The 17446-nt window shown below is 43.4% G+C and overlaps 1 protein-coding gene across 2 annotated transcripts in view; it reads left to right on the top strand.

The window, feature by feature from the left end:
• The first annotated feature begins 1116 nt into the window (after window positions 1-1116).
• Window positions 1117-17446, top strand: part of CAB39 (calcium binding protein 39) — a 41626-nt gene continuing 25296 nt past the window's right edge. Inside the window, exons 1-2 of one of the 2 annotated variants that reach the window (XM_041486931.1) lie at window positions 1132-1246; window positions 3956-4037. The gene's annotated coding sequence lies outside the window, so the exon portion shown is untranslated. Of the gene's footprint in view, window positions 1247-3955; window positions 4038-17446 lie in introns of both variants that reach the window. The other variant, XM_041486930.1, reaches the window with a different exon arrangement.

Here is a 17446-nt window from a genome sequence, read left to right as displayed (position 1 = left end):
GTATTATATCTCACTAATGGACAATATAATCTTGATCTATGCTGGGAGAGGTGTGGGCTTTTCTCCATCCAGGCTAATTTGCATTTGTCACAGTGCCAATAATAGACAAGTATTACGTACAGGGACGGAAAACCAGTCTGGAGTCCTTCCATGCCACGTTGGGGACTGCAGAAAACCTCCAGGCTGTAAATCACCAGCACCTGATACATCAGGACAATCAGACCATGTCCAAGGCACGATGCCGAGTTCCAACCCCACACTGGAGCCCTGAGGGTCCCGGCATGGAAAAGAAGTTTTGTGACACTACAGAGGGTGTAAAGGGTCTGCAAAAGGGCAGGCAGAGTGGGTTAAAAATTATGAAAAGAATGGTAAGTACAAATAATAAATGAATAAATGCCAATAAATGAAATTTAAATAGTAATTACAAAGGCAGTTAACTACTAATAAAGAATAAATGAATAGGTTGCACCTTGAGTTCTGCATGCAGTTTTGGGCCCCTCACTTTGAAGAGGACATTGAGGTGCTGGAGCGTGTCCAGCGAAGGGCACCAAGGCTCGTGAGAGGTTTAGAGCACTTGTCTGACGAGGAGTGGCTGAGGGAGCCGGGGCTGTTTGGTCTGCAGGAGCTCAGGAGGGACCTCCTCGCGCTGTACAGCTCCCTGGCAGGAGGCTGTAGTGAGATGGGGCCAGTCTCTTCTGCCATGTCTGCAGAGAGGGGACCAGAGGAAATGGCTTTAAGAGAGGCGGGAGAATCAGATTAAATATTAAAACATATTTTTCCCTGTTCAGGGGGTCAGACATGAGGACAGGTTGCCAGGGAGGTGGTGGAGTGCCCACCCTGGAGGTGCTCAACAGGCACCTACACCTGGTGCTGGGTGATGTGGTCTAGTGGCTTAGGGGTACAGTGGCAGTGTACCATGGTTGGGCCGGATGATCTGAAAGGTCTCTTCCAGCCTTGGTGGCTCTGTGACTCTAATAATGACGAAAAGCCCCGTGAACAATAAAACGAGGAAATAACAAAACGCGCGGCGGGCTCGGCAGCACCGTCGGTCCTCCGCGGCGGCAGGGGCCGCTGTGGCGCTGTGGAGCGGGCGGAAGCGCGGGCGGGAGGGCCGGGCCGGTGCGACGCCGTGAGCGCGGGGCGGGGGGGACGGGCCGGGCGAGCCGGGGCCGCGCCGCCTCTGCCGCAGCCGCAGCGCCGGAGCCGAGAGCCGCCAGCGGGCGGGCGGGGCCCGCCGGACGCACAGGTACTGGGGCGGCCGGGGCTGCGGGGGGCGAGAGCCGTGGGCATTGTCCGGCGCGGGGCCGGGCCGTGCCCTGAGGGCCGCGGGTAGCGCGGCCCGGCCGGTGCCCGCCGCGCTCCGGGCCCGTTTGTCCGCTGGGCGCTGGGGCGGACCTGCCGAGTCTCACCGGCCTGGGCAGAGGGCAAGTCCCGGGATAGCAGCCGCTGCTCCGGGGGTGCCGTGCGGCACAGCCGGGCAGCCCGAGGGGAAGGGCACGGCCGGGGCTGCGCTTCCCGTGCGGCAGCGCCCCGGTCCCCGAGCTGCTCAAACGTCGAGCCGGGGAACGATCAACGTAAAGCCGCGCACGGCTCGGCCCGGAGCGAAGCGCAGCGCCCGGGCCGCTCCCGAGGAGGGCGGAGGGGCAGCGCCTGTCCCGTCCCAGGGCCGGCCGGGCCGGAGGCGCTGCCCGCGACCACCGCTCTTTGTTCCGGCCCTGGCCGCACGGAGCGGCCGGAGGTGCGGGGCCGGCATTGCCTTGCGCGGCCTCTCGGGGTCCGGCTCCGAGGCCTCTTCCTACAATTGTTGTTCCTGTGGTAGCCCCGATAGGCCTCCGCAGCGGCAGCTGTGCGGGAGGGCTGCTCGGAGCCTGTTTTCTTTGCGGACTGCCCCACAGACAGCTAACGCAGCGTGATCTCTGCTCCGTAGGATAAGAAAAGTTTTGTCATTGTTTTTTTTTCTCTGCAAATCGGTTGAATGCTACCGGTACTGAAACTAGGATGTATCCGGTTTTGGTGTTTCACATTTTTTTAAAATTTTAATTTCTGGTGAGGGATCATGTAGGTGCCCAGGATTTATTTAAAACCTATATGCTGTCTTGTGGGAATGGTGTGATTTAATTTGCATGATGACTCAAAGATTAAATTACATGACCTAGGCTCTTTAGTTTCAGTGAGACAAATAACAATGCGTGGAAGAACAGTTTCAGTGTAGATCAGAAATGAAATTTGATTAACATCAAAATGTTGTAAAGTTTTGTCTGCACGTGGGGTTTTTTTTTTAAACTAACCTGTCAGAAACTCTTAATTTAATACCCTTAGCAGTGTGGTTTATCAGGAAGTGTGCCTTCCTTTTTAACACCTAGAGCTCGTGTAGTCAGAGGAAATTGAACGTCTGAGCTTGCACCTTGGTATCGAAGGTTTTAAAGAATAGATTTTTACTATTTAAAACACTGTGTACCTTTAATTAATAGCTATTAACATAATACCTGTTGATGTGGCACATGCCTTTAACTGCAGAAGAAAAAGGTCACAAAATATTCCGTGAAGTGGAATAAGTAGAATAAGCTATTCTGGGCTCAGGAGTAAGTTGATTTTTTGTTGTTTTCAGTTGTCCTGTAGAAATTGGCAGCTAACCTGACCTGTAAGTGTCATGATGGTGCCTTGATTGGTTTCTGCCTGCTGTGGACTGGCTGCTGTAAGAATATTATATTTCACAGTTAGCTTCATGGTTTTCATGTGGTGTGGGAAACTATTGGGTCAGCCAGCTAGGGTGCCTTTGGCTTAAATTTATTTGTATTTGATGTGGATCTCATTAGCAGTGTAACATAGCTGTTGCTGGGGCTTTCCTTGGTCAGACAGAGGCACCTTGGGACAGGAGGAGGTTGTGCCTGGTGGTGTTGGGACCAAGCAGGATAGTCTTAGAATGTGAGTTTGTACATGTGGGCTAGCATGCTGCTGAACTTTTCTGAATGCTGATAGCATTGATTTTTTTTCTCAAAAGTTTAATGACATTCTCTTCTTTATGTTGACACAAAGTTGTGAAATTTTGATGTGTATTGTGTGTGTTGAATGCACAGTTGTGTAAAACAGAATTTATATTTGTAAAAATATGTGTTTACAAATAAAAGCAGCGGTTGAGTAATACTTTGTGACAGTATGTCTTTGAGAGATAATTATACTCTTTGAGTATTATCAAGCCCAGACAAATGTATATTCCCAGTGGGGTGTGATAATATTAAAACTGCACCTCTTGGAATTCTGTGATTGGCTTATTCAGGAGGGAATGGTATCTATTTTGCATTCTGTCATGTAGCTCTTATTAATTAATGTCTGGCAGTTGAATGAGACCTGACTGTTGCCCTGTAGTGCTGCACTTCCTAAGGTTTTTTACGTTTTTTTGGTGGATATGGGAATTACTGGCCAGTGTCTTCCTTTCTGAATAATTTCTTTGTTCAGTTTTTGCAGATTTTTTTACATGAATTGTTTGCAGCCTATTTTTTTGTGCAAAATATTTCTGAAAGCTGATGATCTCTGTATGTGCTTTAGAGGCTTTAGACACTTGCTAAAATAATGATTTTTTTTTTGGTGGAGTTTCAGAAAGGTGCTGTGATAGCTGGTGCTGCTTTGAAGCAGGGGGTAGGAAGAAGCCTGGTGGCCTTTTGAATTCCCTTCTGGCCCTGCTTTTCTGTACTTGTAACACTGTGTAATATGATTTAATTGCAAGAGCAGCTATTAAAGTATGATTATCTTAGTCTAATTGGAGGCATCTTGCAGTTACCTATCAAAAATAAGATTTGACTCATCTGCTCCTTCAAAATTAATAGTTCCATAACAGCCTGCAGCTATTTATGTAAATAATGTGTGAAGGAAAAATGTGAGTTGAATATTTTTCAAATATTACCACTTCTGCATTGTACAGTTGAAATTTTGTATGTTTAATTCTCTCTTTGCCCAGGTTTTCTCTCGATACCATGCTTCTGGCACCACGAGGTGCAGAGGTGTGAGCCAAAGGGAAGCTGAATGTCTGCAGTGAGAAGGTGAAACTTTATGCTGAAATCCCTCCCCGCCCCCCAAGTGCAAACACAAAGGTTAAATTAGAAGATGAGGCTGTCTTGAATTATTTTAAAGGGCTTGAGCTGGGCTGTTAAATGCACGCTCAGGAGTACCTAAGGCTTACACTGGTGTCATGTGAGTTCGGGCTTTCTTTAGCCTGAGCAGAGTTATGTGCTTTCCTTATTGCACCTTGTGATAAAATAACACGTTCATTTGCCCCTGTTTAAATACTCCTTATAAAGGCTTGAATTCAGGATTGATCCAAACTTGAAGCAGCCAAAATGCTGTGTGTTTACAGGAATAGCTGTGGTCATTCCTCAACAGCCTTCGTGGCCTCTTTTTTCAGACAGTGTTAATTTAGGAAGTAAATGGCTTAGGTTTAAATAAACAACTGCAATTTGCTTTCTAACTCCCTTGGTCTGAGTATTCTAGCTATGCTTGATATAATCAAAAGACACTACAAAAAGTTCCTGACTGTTGATTTCAAATTTGCTAAAAGGAAGCAAATATTAATAATATCCACAAGGGCATAAAATTCTGGGGGATATTACTGAATGTTGTAGATAATCTTTCTGTTTATTGAAATTCTGCTACTTGTAGTTAAATTCCAAGTTCCTTTCTAAAGATCATTTCCTCTGTAATCCTTCCCTCTTCTTCAAACACTCAGAGAATTCTTCACCAAAAAGTTAAATATAGCAGGACAGTTCAAAAACTGGCAAGTTATAATTAGTAGAGAACTGTAGTTTTAGTGTAAGATGTTTTTCTAAGTTCACAAACATCTTTGGATGAAGATATTTATGAGTTACTATATAGACGTTTAAAACATTGGATATTTTAAAGCATTCAGGTATACTGCCAAGTGTGGGAAATGGCTGCATCAGTGAAAAATTATTCTGTGCTGCTTTTGATCCTTGCCCCGTTGTGTATTTTTTTAGTCAGTCTTTATTGATAACAAATTGTTTTTTCTTACTAAGAGAATGTAACAAATTGTTTTAACTGCAAAGCCTGCAAGATTTGGAACATGAGACTTAAAAATAGCTAAGATAGAGCTTGGCTATAAATTAAACAGAATTAATTTGTCAGCTTTTCAGGGAGTTGAATGTATGTGACTGTGAGAACAGTACTTATGTTCAGTCACTCATGTGTGAAATGCCTTATCTCCTTTGAAGTTTATCTGTGTTAAAACACAGAATGAAAAATGGAGAAGCGTTTCCAGAAATGTGGAATGCGTGATCTTTTTCTGGCTGCTACAGCTGCCCAGGCAAACAGCTTGACATCTGAAGAAACACCTTTCTGAAAAGTTTTCATTGTTTTATTTACTGGCTTTTGAGTGAAGCATGGCAGTGCATAGATTCGGGAGGAAAGGCAGCTGCACAGAGTTGTAGAAGGTCCCTCTGACACCCCAGCTGGCTCTTGCAGCCAGCGTAGCTTCAACTGTGCAACTTTCTCTGTCATTTTCTCTTTACTTTCCTGGCCAGGTACACCTGGGAAGCTCCTCATGGATGGATATATTTTTCCAAATATTCATTCAGAGCCACAGCAGTTTCTCAGCTCATCTGCTGAGGAGCTTGCTTTGAGAAAAAGTCTGTAGACACTGAGTTATGAGTGACACCTTGTATGGAGTGGTAGATGTGTGTGCTGATCACACCCATTCAGAGCATCCTGCTGCAGTGGAGCTCTGAGCTCTTCCCCTGGCTAAGCAGTTTCAGGAGGTTTTGCTACACTTGTAGAAATGAGGTAGAAGTTATTGGTCATTATATTTTACTTTTGACTGTTACATGTGAAGTTACTGCTCTGGCAGGTGATACTGCTTTTAATAGATGTCAGAAGATTTAATTTTTTTTTAAATGTACTGCATAATTTATAAAATTAACCACTGTATTAACAACCACATAACATTATTGAATATCATGTATAGACAAAGAATAAGCAAAGTAAAGTGTGTTCACAGAGACACAAAATTTTAGCAAAGAAAATGTGGAAGGTTTTATTATAAAAGAGACCTTAGGGATGCAGACATGCACTATGTAAGACAGGGATGCCTGAGAAGTCTCTCCCACACGGTTTATGAATGCCTGGCTCTTCTAACCTGTCACACCTGCTCTTCAAGTCCTAAGTTTCTTGTGCCTGGAGTTTGGTAGTGATGGAGAAACTTCTCGGGAGAATTTAAAGAGATAAACTTAGAAGAGATCACTTGAGGCACAATTCTTGATAAAGACTTTGTATATGCTTGGTGCTATATTAGACAAATGTTGAGAAAGCAAAGTTAATCTCTCAAAAATGAGCAAATATCCTGAACCTTGCTTTGCTTATACTGATTTGATACAAAATCCTAATGTGATTGTTTCCAGGTTGTTTCAGCTCGCTGCACATAACATCCTTTGAATGTACTTGCTTAGTTGCAGTGTATTTGGTCTTTTGCTTTAATGCAAAAGAAGACAGGAGGGTCCAGGTCCTTGGGGGTTTTCACAGATACTCATGTCAGTACATTTCACAGTGTTCTTCAGCAGCATGGTGCTTCTCTTGCCTTTTTCCGGGGAATGATGCTTAAGCACAGAGAATTTCTTCCTCTCTTTGGGTGTGTGACGTTTGTTGTGCATGTTGTCTGGTGGAGCACTTGAGAAACACACACTTCCTAAACTTTTTTTCAAGTGACGCCCATTTGCGATGTGAAATACAGTTGCCTAAACATAGATCGGGTTGTATTTTTGGTACTCCAAAGCACCTGCCCTAGAGGTTTGTGATTTTCTGAAAGGGCAGTTGGAGACCAGCTGTGCTGTTTGAGAGCATCCAAGTGGTGTTGGTCCATCAGGCACCTGAGCTGGTGCTGTCATATTGGTTGTTAGCCTTGGAATGTCATTTTGGCCTTCCAGAAGAGAATGAACACTCAAGCAATGACCATGTTATAGGCACCTGGGTTATGTGCTGCTTAATGAGAAAGGAAGATTTGGGATCAAATTCTGCTGCCCAAGTCTTGTCCAGGAGACATGTTTTTGCTGCCCTCTGCCTTGTTGCCTGCTTTTCAGCTTTAAAAAAGGAAAAGTTCCTGTGGAAATTTTCATTTTATAGTCTAGTATAGTTTATCAGTGGAATGACTGAAGGTATCTCCTAAGAAAGTACAGTGGAGGAAAACTAAAATAATCAAGAGAATTGGAAAACCTTAAATCAAGTGTTGGCTGTTGGATTGAGGGTTCAAATATGAACCTGAGAAGTTCAGCTTGTCTTAAAATATGGCTGAAAGCAAACACAAGCTCCAGTCACTAGGGCAAATAGTATTTTTCCATGCATTACAGAGGTAATGATTGACAGCAAAGACAGCTTCTTGAAAACAGTATATGTTGGCTAAACAGTGCTGTTCTGGGGGTGATTATTTAGATTTGTAATCTCTAAGAAAAGCAGTAGATTGACTCATCAGAATTGACTAACATAGTTCTGTTTTATGTCTGTAATTGACATTGAGCAATACCCAAACTGTACTGACTCTGTAATAGGGTGGAGCTGGAGTAAACAGTTTTTCTCTGAGGAACTTCATCCATTCACGGAGCAAAATTTTGGGCAGAGTCCTGGCATAGCTGTGTGGTGTTACCCTTAACTCGGGTTATGGTGACAGGTTTAACATCATTAGATCCAAAAGAGCCTCTTCTTTACAGGGTTATGGAATATTTTCCCAGAAAGTCACAAAATCTTCAGGGCATTTGTGCATGCTGACAAACTTATGAATGTATTTAAGTTTTAAATTCTCCGAGAGAATTGCGTGCCAGTTTTCTTCATTCTTTTAACCTGGAAAAACCAAATAGACGTCAAGTCCCCAGCTTCTTAATTTGTGATTGTAGTTACTACTTCCTGCCTGTATATAGATTTTTTTTCTGTTGGAAAGAGAAATAAACTCTGTTTAGTGAAATTTCCTTCTTGCTTGGGAACTTGTGTATGTGTAGATATGTAAAAATAAAAATAAACCTGTTAACAGCCATTTGGGTCTGGATTTATAGTTTAAATCTAACAAAGATTGATGAGATTTTTGCTTTAAGGCTGACCATGCAAGGCTCTTTGCCTCCCTTAGGAATTGTACTGGGTAGGGTCTCAGAGTTGCTGCAGTAATCTGAATAGGTCTGTTCTCCCTGTAGCACTGGCAGTCACTCCTGGTGTTGATGTAGGTTGAAGATTTAGCACTATCAAATCTGGGAAGAAATGTCAAATCTGTGTTTCAGAAGTAGCTGTTCTTGAGCTCTTCAGTGAACAAGGAGAATGATTGTTGGCCAGAAATACAGCTTTTCTCTCGAAATCGGTTGTTTTTAACTTTCAGAATTACTAGCAAGCATTGAAAAATGTTAGTAGATACAACATAAGTTTCTACACCTTGTCTTGTATTCATTATGGTACTCTAACTTTCAGTGCTGTGGATTGATGCCTCTGAGATTTATACCAAAACTCAGAAAATCCAGACTTCGAGCGAGTCCCTAAATTAGATAACCAAGCTAAACTAATTTTAAAATGACTGTGAAGGGAAAATTAAAATCTTTATTTTAGGAGCTAAAAGGGATAGTTTGAAAATCCATAAATTACAGTGTCTCTCACATTGTTTATTTAAATCTTCCTTGACTTAGTAGCAAATAATTATTTTAATAGATTTCAGTACATCTGAATTCTGTGCAATCCCCTTATTTACTTCTGTTTCTAATGGATGGTTGGTCAGATTCCAAAACTGTCACTGCATGCCTTTTATTTTTGTAATTTCTGGGGAATGTAAAGGTTGCATTATAGTTGATGGGCTGCATCACAAGCAGTGAGGGCAGCAGGGCAAGGGAGGGAATTTTGATTTCTTGACCAAATGGTCAAGAAATCAAAATTCATTATTCGATTTAAGAGCTGTTGTTTGATTGAAGCCTCTTAGTGATATAGAAAGTGATGATATTGTACTGTTGTACTCCTACTTAAGTAATTTTTGTAATCCCTAATTAAATAAAATTATGTTAAGCTGGTGCACCAGTTAATTTCAAGGGTTGTGGGATTTTTGTTTTGTTTTTCCACATAGTCCTAAGGATTCTGACATAGCTGAAATAAGTAAAAGTGCAGTGTTAGGAGTATAGGTATCAGCTAAAATGCAAGTAGTTTCACCCAAGCTTGATGTCAGCCTTTTTGAAGAACTACTGTCCTGCAGAATGTTTTTTTCAGTCATTTCAGGTACAATGTGTGATCATTCCGTGGGTAAACTTGTAGAGATGGAAACTTCTTATGTAGTGTTCAAGTTTCTCTTGGTAGCATTGCACAGTAATTGCATTAGAGGAAAATTGGGAGTTCTTGTTTTAGTATTGTGAAACAATCTGATAGTTCCCTTTTCCAGTCCAGCTCTTCTTAGCAGATTAATTAAGGGAACTGTCCCTCAGAGGTGCTTCCCACCATGTTAGCTGACCTAATATTAGTCACATGAGTCACATCTTGTTGCAAACCCTGTTTTTCATGTGCTGTCTGCAGCCAGGTAGCTCTCAGGCATTTTCTCATCGGTGGCCCTGTCCGTGTGTGTCAGGGGAGTGCTGACTCCTGTATGGACAGATCAACAGTGCTGGTTTGTCACATTTGTGAGCCCTCAGGGCTCTTCTGCCTTGGAGAGTCCTATCTACAGCAGCTGTTGTTAGTTGCTTTGAAGTCCAATCAGTTGGGAGTCACCTTTCCTTTGGAAGGGTGTCTCTCTGCTGTGTGATTCCCTCCAGGTTCCTTTTTCTTTAAATGCAAAGCTGCTTTTGGAAACTTTTGGTCAACAGCAAGCAGGAACTAACTATAAGGTACTATCTTGTGAGTTTTGGCTGGAATAAATTTAGATGTTAATCTTTTTATGAAGACTTTGAACCTGTCTGTTCCAAGGTTGGCATTTTCTTGTATTTGTTGCTCTCATGGAAGCAGAGGTTTGCTTACTGTGATGTGGTCTACCTGGAAAGAGAACTCAAGTGTCCCCAGAAGGAGGAAGACAGCTGAAAAGTAGTATGTATCAGCACAGACATCTGACACATTGTTTATCTTCTGTTTTCGTTAATATACAATAACTTTGAGTAACCGGCACTCTCAGGTGGTGTCAGGAGGGAAGAGGATTTTGACCTGAGTTTTTCAGGAATGGCTGGCTTTCCAGAGTGAGTATGCTGAAGTATCCTGCTGTAACACAGATCTTTGGACTGGTGTCTTGTGAGTCATCAGAAGGACTCTTAATTAGGTTGCCATGGCAAGAGCTTGAGCACATTTTGGGAGCAGACTAGATCATTCCCCCTTTTTGATTCCTGTGCTGCCGAGGATTTCATAACATGGAGTTCATGCATTAGCTGAAACTCTTCTCCCTCTGCCTCAAAATCTATAAAAGTAAAATAACAATGACATGGTGTCAATTGTTGTGACTCTCACCTCATCTCTCCTGAAGGTTTGTGACTTGGATAGCTCTCTTAATCCTGGGATGCATTACCTCTGCCATTTAACATATCTTTCTATGCTCTGTGCTGCCCCTAAGGAGCACACCTGTCTTGGCAGTTGAGATGTGGTGCAGTTCACGTATCAGGAACTGAATTCCATTAGTGACTTTGGAGATTTAGACCAAACATTTAAACTGGCAGAAAAAAGAGAGGTGATTTAGGGGAACTGTGTGAAGTACACTTTCCTACAGCCACTTATGGTATATTGTGATGTTGAAATTATTAATGTGGAATTTCTGTATTGCAGTGGCTGGTTCTTTTCTTGGGAGAACAAAGTGTATTATCCATTAAGGTCTAGTTTTCTTCCTTGCTTGTTTATTATCTTGGCACAAAGTCTGGTTACTTATTCAGTAATGGTTTGTTGTTTAGTTTTAAATGGAGATAATTTTATGATAGAATAATTTGTTTGGATTGGCAAAGACCTTGAAGACTATCCAGCATGGGACAGCTTTCACCAGACCAGATTGCTCAGAGCCCCATCCATCCTGGCCTTGGACAGTTCCAGGGATGGGGCATCCACAGCTTCTCTGGGCAACCTGTGCCAGGGCCTCTCCACCCTCACAGGGAAGAATTAATTCCTAATATCTAATCCAACCCTGACTGCTCTCAGTTTGAAGCCGATCGGCCTTGTTAGAAGCCCTTCTGCAGCTCTCTTGTAGCCCCTTTGGGGTCTCCCCAGATCCTTCTCCTCTCCAGTCTGAACAACCCCAGCTCTTTCCTCCTGTCTCCATTGCAGAGGTGTTCAAGCCCTCTGATCATCATTTCAGCCTCCCCTGGACTCGCTGCAGCAGGTCAGTGTTCCTCATATGCTGGGGGCCCAGAGCTGGGTGCAGCGCTGCAGCTGGGGGCCCAGAGCTGGGTGCACCGCTGCAGATGGGGGCCCAGAGCTGGGTGCAGCGCTGCAGCTGGGGGCCCAGAGCTGGGTGCAGCGCTGCAGCTGGGGGCCCAGAGCTGGGTGCAGCGCTGCAGCTGGGCCCCAGAGCTGGGTGCAGTGCTGCAGCTGGGGGCCCGGAGCTGGGTGCAGCGCTGCAGCTGGGGGCCCAGATCTGGGTGCAGCGCTGCAGCTGGGGGCCCAGATCTGGGTGCAGCGCTGCAGCTGGGGACCCAGAGCTGGGTGCCACACTGCAGCTGGGGTCTCGGCAGGGTGGAGCAGATGGGCAGAATGCCTTCCCTCGCCCTGCTGACCACGCTGCTCCTGATGCTGCCCAGGACATGGGTGGCTTTCTGGGCTACAGTGCACATTGCCATGCCATGTTGAGCTTCTCACCAGTCCCCACCCACGAGTCCTTCTTACCTAGTAGAGCAGGGATGCTGTCAATCTGTTCTCTGCCCAGACTGTGTTTGTGCTTGGCATTGCCCTGTCCCACAGGCAGCCCTGCGCTTGCTGGGCTTGTTGAGCTCCATAAGGTCTGCATGAGCCCAGGTCTCACCCTGTGCAGACCCTGTGGGTGGTGTCCCTCCCTGCAGCATGATGGCTGCAGCACACAGCCTGCTGTGACCAGCAGCCCTTGCTGAGGGTGTGCTCAGTCCCACACATCTGAACAGTGCCAGTCCAGTTGTGACCCCTGGGGAGCACTACTCCTTGTGGGGCGTAGTACATTATCAAAGTGTTGTCTCTTTCCTGAACCCTGGACATCAGGCTGGATTTTAGCCTGCTGCCTCTCATGAGTTCATTTCTCACTCTGGTGTCTTGGTAGCAATGAGAAATGTGCACCTGAGTATCACAGATTGTGTGTGATATTGTGGCCTGTAATGCATTAGGTTTTTTTTTTCCTTTTGTCTTTCAAGTGATACCCATGAATTTAATTCTTGGTCATGAGTAATTAGGGGAAAAATACCTCCTGGCTGTCCTCTGCTTTTGCTGCTCTTTGTGATGTGTTCCCCTTTGCCACATTGTCCTTGGTACAGCATACCCAAGAGGAAGTAGGGAGTCCTGTCTGAGGATGAGCTGTGTGAGAATTCTGTACCAAAAGGCACCTCCACACAGCTAACTTGGGAAAATTGGACACTTGATTGATGGTATACTGATTCTGGCTGGCAGTGTGAAGGAAGGAGCACTCTTTATAAAAGTACTTAAGCAGTAAAGCCCTGGCACAGTTGCAGCTATCATGGTCAGAGGTGGTGGTTTTTACTAATCTAAGCTGTATCTGCACTGGTAGGATTTGCTAGCAGAGGTGTGTCAGTAAACCCTTTGTACTGTCATCAAAACTGTCTTTTAAGTGCCAGGGACCATGGCAAAAAAATAGTTTGGCAGAAAGCAGATTTGTCAGATGGATAACGACGTGTGGATCAGCACAGATACTGCCTGTGCTTTAGCTCCTAGTACTAGGTAAGAGATAATTGAGGGAAAAAGCCCTGAACAACTCTTTTCCTTTACTGAATGAGGATGTAATGAACTAGAGGGAAAAGATTGCCAGTTGTGGCGGTGTCATGATTCTCAGTCATTTATTGATTGCCCTCCTGCTTTCTCTCTGAGTCAGTACATAACTCCCATAGGTTATTTGTTAGGAGCTCCCTTTTGTAGAGGAGATACGGATCATTGTATCATGCTCCAAATTGTGTTGGTTTTATGTAGCAAGCATCAGCTTGGATTCATGAGAATTGATCTCCCAGTGATTTACATTTTAATCTTTGTGTCACTTTATTGAGACCTCGCAGTTGAGGTGACAGTGGCAGAACTGAAGAGTCAGCTGTGGTCTCAGCCAGTCCTGTGGACTGTGACCAGCTCTTTGCAGTGCAGCTTGATGTGCTTCTTGGGTTTCAGTTTCAGCCCTACTTCTGCCCAGCTGAAGCACAGAAGTGAGCCCAAGTAGATAAGCTGTGCTTGATTGCCTGTCATCCCAGCTGGTTTGTTCCTTATGGAGCTGAGGTGAGCTCCACAGTCGTCCAACATAAGGAGTCTTATTGTGAGCTCCCAAATGGATTCTTTTGGAAGGGAAGCCTCCTCAAGCAGAGATGGATGGAGTTCATTCCATGCTGCCTATGGCCGGGGCCAGGAGTAATCACTGTGGGAACAGGGATACTCTTTGGTGTGTCTTCCCAGTTCCTAAGTCAGTGTCTTTAGGATATTCCTGAGCTACGTCACGGTCACTGTTTTACTGCTCATACTGTTAGTGCTTTAATATTGTTTTTTTTTTAAGTGACCTTATTTTGTAGGTTATGTTTGTTAAAAAAGTGTTGATCTTAAGGTAAATCAGATGTTGTATTAAACTTTAATAAACTTGGGTTGAGCATTAGAAGTTACTAGCAGGCCACAGAATATGGTCTCCAAAGAAAGTAAAGAAAGCATGGGAAAAATATTGTTGAATTTCTTTAAAGTTAGTTTTAAAAGTGATGCACTTCTTATTGAAATTGTATTTGGGTAAATACTTTAATTATGATTTTTTTTCCTAGATTTGTTGTTTCTACAACTCCCTGAAAGGTGGTTGTAGTGAGGTGGGGGTTGGTCTCTTTCTCCAGGCAGCACTGACAGAACCAGAGGACACAGTCTCAAGCTGCATCAAGGGAAATATAGATTGGATATTAGGAAAAAGTTTTTTACTGAAATAGTGATAAAGTTCTGGAATGGCTGCCCGGAGAGGTGGTGCAGTCACCATCCCTGGATGTGTTTAACAAAGCCTGGATGTGGTACCGGGTGCCAGGGGGTTTAGTTGAGGGTTTGGGGCTGAGTTGGACTCCATGATCTTGAAGGTCTCTTCCAACCTGGTGATTCTGTGAATTTGTGCTACTAGAGACTGACTTTACTGAGTGTAGGTTTTTGTTGGAGAGAATATCCTCTAAAGAAAATTGTGCCTTAGAGGATTGTGGCTGGAGCAGCCCCAGACCCTTCTTGCAGTTTCATTGTTCTCAGCTTCTGTTCAGAACGCGCCGAAAGCGCACATGCACCTCCCTTGTGCTGGTACTTGGGATTCTCACCCTCCTTCCTCATGTGACCAACTCGTGTTCAAAGTGATGTTTTCCCCCTGCCCATTGCACCAGCTTTCTGGTTTGGGCTCAGTGCTGATGTGATTGGTGCTGATGTTGTGTGTGGTGCTGGTTTCCTCTCCTTCACCTGGGGGGTTTTTCACACTCAGCTGATTTGAGTTCTTGGAAGGTGTGAACTCTAGGCTGTATTTCACAATGTGAAATAAATTAGAAATTAAATTGCAGTGTCCTTCTGCCTCCGCTTTTACCACTGCTTCACTCTCAAAATTGACCCTTAGATGTATATCAGAAAATCTGGTACAAAGAGAACCTCTGGAAAGGAATGGGAATAATATATGCAAAGGACTAGAAATAGTTACAGAGGTGATTCTTGCTTTGCATTTTTGCTTCCAAGGGTGGGTAGAATGGCACGTACAGAATTGCAGCATTTTGTGTCATGTAACAAATATTCTGAGGTTTGTGATGATGCAGTATGGGCAACTGAGCCATGGGATTTACTGGATACCAGGTTAGGAGAAAATTGTTTCAGCTTCTGCCTGGGCAGAAGTGAGCATTCTGTCTGACAACTTTCCTTGAAGCTTCAGGTAAGTTCTTTGCTTTTTTGTGCACAGCGTGCCAGAGATAGTGATTGCTTTTTGTGATGGTAGAATTATTATTGTTTTTTTTTAATTTTTAAATATACTTCTCAAGGAATGGGTGAGGCATTCACATGCCTGTCTGTATACCATATTGCAGTATAGCAGTAAGGTTTGTGGGGAAATGGATGGGTGGGGTAACCCAAACAGCACACCAGGGAAAGAAGCTGAGTCATAAGATTTCCTTCAACATGGAGAGAGGCTGGGATCTCACATTCTAAGCTTTAGTATTAACAAGCTTTTCTGCTTATGCTGGGTCTCTGAAACCCCTTACAAGCAGCAGTGCTATTTAAAATCAGTTTCTACTTAATGTTTCTGTAGCTTTGTGTTAAACTGCAATTTCTATAACAATGTCCAAGTCACAAGGTATAATGTGGTTTTAGGGGGCTGCAGTGAGCTAGTGGAGCCATTGTTAGTGGCTGTCCTTTTCTTATTCCTGCATGGTGCAGGTGTCTGCTGTAGAAGGAGGCTCTTGGAGAGGCAGAAAGATTAGTAAATGAATTGAATGGCAAGAGAGAAGCCTGCTTAATGAAAGGAATTAGATGGCATTTGGTGCTAAAGAAACAAGCAGGACTATGAACTGCCAGGGTTTTAATTGTTTGGAAATATTCAGAAAGTGAGAAGCTATGTCACATTATTAATTTCATGTTTATGTAGACATTTATTTTCCAGTGTTACCCTTTTTTTTTTTAATCCATTGAATTAATTTTTTTTGTTCACTTCACTGTTCTTCTTTGTAACAGGAGGAAATTTTTTTCCTTCATGATTTTAATTTTTCCCTGAATTAAGTTGTCATTTTTAAAGAAGGGATTTTTTTTCCATTTTAATCTTTAAGTGGGCTGCACTACAAATAATTCTGTGATGCAGAGTTGTGAAACTGCTTTTGAATCACATTAAAGCTTTTGTGTGCTGCAGACTTGAATAGTGAATTTTAAGAAAGATGCTAGTGTTCCGTGCTGGGTGGGACATGCCAAATATGAGATGATCATGTCTGTTCTTCAAGAAAACTTGTATATATGAAATATATTCCTCACAAAATCATCACAATAGATCCAAAAAGATCATTGGTGTAATTCTTTTATCCACATTTGAAAGTTATGTTGAAAGAAAAAGTGTGTGGAAGTATTTAGAGGATAGCAAAAATGCCTTACACCTGGACTGTACTGTTAAATTTTGCCAGTAATTACCATTTACAAGCAGAGCCATGCTCTGCCATGGTTGCACTGAACAGTTCATGCTGGAGCCCTGAAATACATTGTGTGGCCCCCTCTTTATCAGTCTCATTTCCTTTGTGACAGGAAAGTTTTGCAGGTGAGCCTGTATTACTAAACTCTGCTACTTAGACACGTGTTTTGGATGAGAGGCTGTTGAGTTTCAATTCGTTTAACATATCCAAAACAAAAGTAAAAAACTGCTTTGCTACAATATTGAAGTTCTGGGAAATCTTTTAATCTAGTGGGAAACCATATATCCAGAATGAGGATACTGAAAGATCTAGTAGAACCCAGCACATGAGAAATGTTCAAGAATGTTTTAATGAGGAATGTGAGTACTCAGCTTAAATAACCCACTGGAGGAAATGATGGGTGCCCTTGGTCACTGCACTAGTGTAGTCAGAAGTGCTAAGGCCTTTCAGGAATTGGTGCTCTAGGCAGAAATTTGCAGTGATGAGCTGGCAGCAATATTCCAGATGCTTCCCATTGGCACCTGGCTGCTGTCCTGTCCTGCTGCTGCAGGTGTCTGGGACAAAGCACATTCACAGAAAGTACAGGCAGGAGCTTCAGCTGCCTGAATACTCTGATAGCTGGTGGCATTTTATAATCTTGTACAAGAGGGTGAATAGCTAATAAGGTGTCACTTCTGGCTTTGAAGTACTCAAATTTTTTTTCCCTAAGGAGCATGGTATCTTACATAAAAAATGGTTCTTGGATCAAAGGCATGGCTGTCAGTCTTCCTTTGGGATGCTGGGCATGTCTGAGAGTGAGACAGTGTTCTTAAAAATGCATAATTTCTCGATCTGTTCCTGGTTTTATCATTCCAACCAGACTTCACAGTGGTGAATTCTAGCTGAGCTAACAGCCTCTTGTAGCAATTACACCTCAAGAAAACTGATTTATGTTATTGTTTTCAAGACTGGCTTAATGATCCCTGTTAATCAAGAAGCATGCAGCAAAAGAGTGAGTTCTGAAGGAAATCAGGTATATCAAGACAAGCATGAGCTTGCTGCATTATATTTTTTATAACAGTGTGCCCCTTTTCAACAAGATGCAACATGTTGTGTCAGCAATAGGCTGATAAATTGTCAATTAAAAATCCACATGCAGTGCAACCCCAACTGTTTGTTATGAAACTTGGTATTTTGCCTTTGTAGACTGATTAGTT

This window comes from Pyrgilauda ruficollis, unplaced genomic scaffold (genome assembly GCF_017590135.1).
Source record: "Pyrgilauda ruficollis isolate IOZ18807 unplaced genomic scaffold, ASM1759013v1 scaffold79, whole genome shotgun sequence".
NCBI lineage: Eukaryota > Metazoa > Chordata > Aves > Passeriformes > Passeridae > Pyrgilauda > Pyrgilauda ruficollis.
The sequence above is the reverse complement of the archived record's forward strand: the minus strand, read 5'-3'. Positions and strand labels throughout refer to the sequence as shown.